This window comes from Lepisosteus oculatus, chromosome 5 (genome assembly GCF_040954835.1).
Source record: "Lepisosteus oculatus isolate fLepOcu1 chromosome 5, fLepOcu1.hap2, whole genome shotgun sequence".
Lineage (NCBI taxonomy): Eukaryota > Metazoa > Chordata > Actinopteri > Semionotiformes > Lepisosteidae > Lepisosteus > Lepisosteus oculatus.
In genome coordinates this window covers 4269673-4275739 of record NC_090700.1, presented here as the reverse complement: position 1 = coordinate 4275739, position 6067 = coordinate 4269673, and the positions used below count along the sequence as shown (strand labels likewise).

General features: G+C 42.5%; 2 long non-coding RNA genes across 2 annotated transcripts; both read right to left on the bottom strand.

Moving 5' to 3' along the window:
- Positions 1-602: 602 nt before the first annotated feature.
- LOC138239111 (uncharacterized) lies at positions 603-2387 on the bottom strand. Its single transcript, XR_011189549.1, has 4 exons — positions 2338-2387; positions 1592-1624; positions 1126-1142; positions 603-835 (listed from the first exon to the last, which is right to left on the bottom strand). It is a non-coding gene; the product is annotated as an uncharacterized lncRNA (long non-coding RNA).
- A 194-nt stretch (positions 2388-2581) lies between these two features.
- Positions 2582-4957, bottom strand: LOC138239110 (uncharacterized). Its single transcript, XR_011189548.1, has 4 exons — positions 4726-4957; positions 4097-4183; positions 3116-3169; positions 2582-2626 (listed from the first exon to the last, which is right to left on the bottom strand). It is a non-coding gene; the product is annotated as an uncharacterized lncRNA (long non-coding RNA).
- Between the last annotated feature and the right edge of the window lie 1110 nt (positions 4958-6067).

The window sequence follows — 6067 nt, the reverse complement described above, 5'->3', positions numbered from 1 at the left end:
TCATAAAAAAACTGTAACTACTTTGGTTGTTTATCTGCTTTCAATCATGGACTCCTAACGACAAAATCTGGGCTTCAAGCCTGCTCTCCTCAGATCTCAGAAGCTCAGCAAGGCTGGGTCTGGTCAGTACTGGGATAGGAGACTTCTGAGGAAAATGGGGTTGCTGCTTGTGTTTGTGGACCAGTAGGTGGCGCTCTTCCATCTGGACAAGAATTTCCAAACCAATAATGGCGTAAAAGGCCCCATCTATCGGGTCAGATGTAAAACCAAAATCCGGACTTTATCGTCATTTAAGACCCCATGATAAAGTTTGGAACAATGGTTCAACTACGGTCTCCTGGCTAATTCTGCTCTGGGTTCTGACTTCCCCAAAGATATTCCTTATGTCCATCAGTGAAACAGTGTCTCACTTTTTCTACTGTGCAGAAAACATTCTTTGACTTCCCCGGACAAGCATCCGATGGGGGGGGTGAGTGCTGTCGAGTTTGTCGACTCATGGCAACCGTATGGATAGTCCCCCATTACTATTCATAGAGTTTTCATGGCAGGACACGGAAGAGGATCTGGGGACAGGACCCGAAAGAACAGACTTAGTCTGAGTGTGTTATTAGAGATGTATTCTGTCGGTTCAGACACCACTGGAATAAACAGTTCTTCTTCTTTTAGAGATGGATTTTCATGATGGGCTCTAGTTCCAATGCTGCACAGTGAGATGCACAGCGATGTAAAAGTGATGTTGCAAGCAAGTACAACCCCATAGCCAAAACACACAAGGTCATGAAATCATTTCCAGCTCTTCACTGTGCCCTGGGAGTATACAGGAATGTACACCCATCTAAGAAAGATAAGAGTACAAACACAATGAAGAAAACTTTAAAGTCAGGCAGAACAGATGCGAAAGGTAACGAAAGGTAACTTCGTGAGAACTAATATGACTACGGGGAGCTGGAGAGTGGAGGTGTGTCTTCGAGCTGAGATGAGAGAGAAGTGTCTCTCGTGTGCTGGGGAATAGCTGCAGCGCACAGGTGTGATTCCGTGATTTGTATTTTATTATTATTATTAAAGTTTTCAAAAAAGACCGTGAAAAAGCAAACATATAAAATAGCAAGGCCTCAGGCCACATACCTTTCAGAGGTTATTAACTGTGGGAAGGAAAAATGTGAGAAATATCGGTCAGCATAGGAATTAACTCCAAATCCCAACCGAACACGCACAGGAAGGCATATTACTGCAATAACGAGCCACGAGATGGCGCTGTAGGACTGTTATAGGAGGCGCTAATAGAGTCTTTGTTCTGAACATGAGCGGCTGAAATTTCAGAAAATAAAAGAAATTCGTTTTGGGTAAAAACACATCACTCAAAAGTCTATAAGAGCCTAGTAAAGACTCTTTACTCATAATTAAGCACCATGAAAAGCACAGCACTCTGAACATGCCTATAAATAATCTTCAATAGTAAGTAATGTTTGGATTTTCAAGTATGACAAAACAGTTGACCTTAATCAAATTAGCATAATTCAAAATTCAGGTAATATCCTTTCATCTAGATTATTTTTTTGACGAGGGACAGTCAAACAAAAGCAGCTCTCACCTGCCTTGCAGACTCCATTCGCTATCCCTCTGCCTGGAAACAAAACCAGAGTGAGACTCGGGAAGGTAGGCTGGAGGAGATCCTCGTCAGCTTTGTTTTCTCATCGATTCTTAACAGTTCATAAAGCCCAGGGGCTTGGAAAGGCCCAGTCCTGCAGGCTTCTACTGGATTAACAGAGGGGGTTTAACCTGGAGGGGGCACGGTGGCACTGTGGTTAGCTTTGCTGAACCGGGTTCAGTTCCTGGGGTGCTGTCTGCGTGGAGCTTGCATGTTCTTCCTGTGTCCACATGGATTTCTTCCGGGTGCTCCGGTTTTCTCCCACAATACATAGATATGCCGATATTGTATGTTAATTGGCTTCTGGGAAAACTGGCCCTGTGTGTGTGTCTGTCAGTGTGTGCTCTGCTATGCGCTGGCATCCTGTCTAGGGTGGACGCTAGCCTACACACAGACTCCTGCTGCCCCATGACCCTGAATTAGATGAAGCAGTTAGAAGATGGACGAATTGATGGTTTTGACTAGAATCAGTTGACTAATAACAATTAAAATAAACAGATTCAGTTTAATGAATCAGGTCTCAGGGTGGACAGTTGCCAGAAGACTGAGTGATTCCTGACTCTGGTAACTGATCAGTTCTCACATAATCTATCTCTTCTCTGGCACACTGCGCGATATCTAGTGATCTCTGTGCAGATACACTCATCATACATAAGCTGATACAAAGTGTTTCAGAATAAATCTCTTACCAACATCCACAGCTTTATGAAGCCAGCTGGTAACTGCAGAAAAGATCAAAGCATCACCATGTGTATGAATTAATGAATTAAGTGCAACAAACACTTATTTCTAAAAAGACATTTTAAAAATAAGAAGTAAAAAGGCTGGACTTACATTGGGTCGTAACTAGACAGGAAGAGAAGTAAAAACTGAGTCAGAAATGTTGGTAATGAATGATTATGATTTCTGAACATATTTAGTTTTATCTGTACTTACAGCGGACTTGCTCATTTACAATGGTTTCTTCAGCAATTTTAGCTAAAAGAAAAAATAGATATTTTAAAGATCAGTAGTTCATAATAGAACTTATAATTTTCTAGAAAAGCATTAGAGCCAGTGACAATGTTCTGAAAAAGGAAATTAGCACCCACAGGTAATGACACTGAATTAACAAGGCTTCACATTAGGTTAATGGCGATCTGCTTGTAGACGCTGCACTCAGACTGACAACACTCTTTGAGGTTGCTTTGCTTCTGACCTGTTATGGACAGCTCATATTCACACATACAGTATACAATTTTTACAGGAAATGTAGGCTTCCGAAAGGTGTTATGCTGGATCTTTCCTAAAGAAGTCCTGAACAATGCTCTTTTTTAGAAATATGCAACCATTTTGCCTCTAAACTCTCATTAGATGCTTCTTTTGTTCCACTTATCCTACAGGGTATTTTGTTTCATGTGACACTCAGTGGAAGGCAAAGACCAGTGGAAAGTAAGGAAAGGGTCCTGTCAGATCGACCCAACTTACCCAGGTCTTTGGTTTTGTCGTTTTTATTAGTGGGATTCAAAACACCCTGTGGATCTGGAAAGGGAATACCAATTGTTAGATGATTTACATGACATAATTCTCATGGCAACAAGCTGGCTTCTTTAAGAAATGGCTGGATGAGACTGCGTCCTGTTCAGGACTCTCTCCACGTGTCACTGTGCTGGGGAGGAGTAGCCCTGAGTGACAGAGAGGTGTTTACAGGGCTGTGGAACGCAAGGAGTATCCTGCTCTTACTGGAGAGGGCTCCTAATGATCGTAATTAGTATAATGACAGTGTGTGGATCATGGAGAGGGACAACTGCTCAAGAATAAACACGTCTGTCAGGTATTTTCACAGAGTATTGCTAGAGCACGATTTGCTCTTTTTTATTTTCCTCTGACCAGTCAAGTTCACATTAGAGAAAAGCATAAATGAGAATATTAAATGTCTAAGTATGTCTGCACCTGTATACTCACACATACTGTTGTCTGGAGACAAATCTCTTTGAATAAATTAAACAGACAGAAAGCAAAAACTCGCAATCTTCTGTGACCAAAGAGCTGGCAACGGTGTAATTTAGATAAATTAATTCAATAATTAAGTAATCTAGGTCATTAAGATCTCTGGCATGGTGAAAACCATAATTCCCTGTGGATGTCTAGAAGAAACAGGGAATATATCTGATATAAACCGTCAGATGCTTGAGCCAGGATGCAGGAGAAACTGTACCCATATCAGAAAGCGTTGTCTCGACCCAGAAAGGGTGTCTCCAGATCTGGTCCTGGAATGTCACACTCCAGCGTTTTTTTACTTTTAGGATTCTTAAACCACATCAGCAGCTTCAGACCTGTTGCAGGAGAGTTAAACTGGACCAATTATGCCTCATGTTAGCTAACTCTTTTCAAAGTCTTGTGCTATGGATAATTGAAGGAGACCTACAGAATATGGGAAACCTGTGAAACAAAATGCTTAGAGCTCACCTAGTGCTCTTGCAATTTCCTTGACGGCCTTTGATACCTTTGTCTTGCTCTTTGACTTGTGTCGGCTGCTTCCTTTGCGCTTTGCCTCTGGAGAGAGAGGGTGATGCAGGTGGGAGAGGGGAGTCCTTTATCAGTGCCTCAGTGCGTGCACTAACTAAATGCACTCTCATGAGGAAAAATGCACTACATGCTAACTGCAGTACACACACACTCAATGGTTAATAAAAAATAAAAAAAAACAGAGTTTTACGACAGGAAATTGATTCCAGTTGTCAGATTACGTATACGCATACCTTAGCGTTGTGCAACAACCTGAAACTTTCAGGTACCATAAATAATATTATTGCAAAACATACACCATTCTAATCTGCAAGCGACCAGAATATAGAATACAACTTTTTGTATAAAAATGCAAATGTTGAGAAACACCCAAGCAAACAAAAAAAATTAGCTTTATTTTTTGCTAATGTTCTAATGAAGGATTCTGCTATGACTGTGCTTATTCAGTTTAATTATTTGAAAGAAGGGACTGGGCTTTTAAAATGCGTCTAATCTGCCCACTAACTATAAACAGACGAATCACTCAGCTCAGGCGACCTCAGCCTGGTCTGCCAACTGCAGTGTCCTACCTGCATCCCAGAGCAGCAGAGCAATCACCAGGAGCAACAGAACCAGTCTTCTCATTGTGCCCAGGTGACAGACCGAGCTCTCTGTATGGTTGTCAGTCTCTTGCTCTCTCTCCTCTCTCCCTTTCCCCCTTCTGTCTGCGTATTTATACATTCTCACCTCTCCTGTGTCCCTCCCAGGCTTCCCAGCAGCAAAGACTAAAATTACAGACCCCGGGTTTGAAGGCACAGAGAAATGAAGGCTTGCTTCCATCTACAGCATCAGATTAGTTCTAAGCACCCTACAATTTCCCCAGGATTCCAGAAAAGGCAACATTCTGCATAATTCATTAGCGCTTTCTGAACTCACTAACCTGGTTAAGTCAGAGTTCTAGCAGCACAAAACAGAACATTGTGTGTATGGGTTGTATTTCTGCACAACCAGCCTCTAACACTATCACTGTGCAAATCCCTCATTACTATCACTCACTTATCACAATCACTGCGCAAACCCTTTCTCACTGTCATTCACTTATCATGATCACTGTGCAAAATCCTCATCACTATCATTCTGCCTTTGCACCTGCAGCAGTTTTCTACAAAGCAGAGGTGGGGACAGCAGTGAACCTTTTAACAAGCCAAGCATCCCAGCGGTTTCTGTGCTCAGTTCACACAAGTGCATCCTCTACCCGCTTAAAGGACATCAGTACTCTTAACTTTGCATGCCAGGCAAAAAGTCAATCTTCAAGCCAGATACAGAGTTCAATGCTTTTGAGAATGCAGCTGATGAGGACTGCATTCTCACAACCTAACTCACAAGGATCTTTTTTAAGCGCTGTATTTGTTTGGATGTTTTTAAAAACAAATCAAGGACATCAATGAGCCCTGCCTGTGAGATCAGATAAGATCACTTTATTAGCCATATACAATTTCTTGCATTAGGAATGTGTCTTTTTGCAGACCCCAGCTTGCTCTCCATGAGACACACAGACAGGGAGAGAAGCTGGGGGTCAGAGCGCAGGGTCAGCCATTTATACGGCGCCCCTGGAGCAGTTGGGGTTAAGGGCCTTGCTCAGGGGCCCAACGGAGTAGGATTCCTCTGCCAGTCGTGGGATATGAACCAGCAACCTTCCAGCCACAGACACAGAGCCACCGCTCCGCCCCTGTAAGTTTCCTTCCTGCCCCCCCTTGCTGAAGGTATGGTGCCTACTCTTCGGTGCCTTCACCACCAATAGTGGTTAATTTGAGGTTACCAGGGTAGGAAATTACAGCTGTTAAAGATGTGTCTATGGAAAATACACATTAAAACTGAAACCGTGTTATTAAAACAATCTGTAGTGTTACTTCCTCGGTGTGTTTATGACAG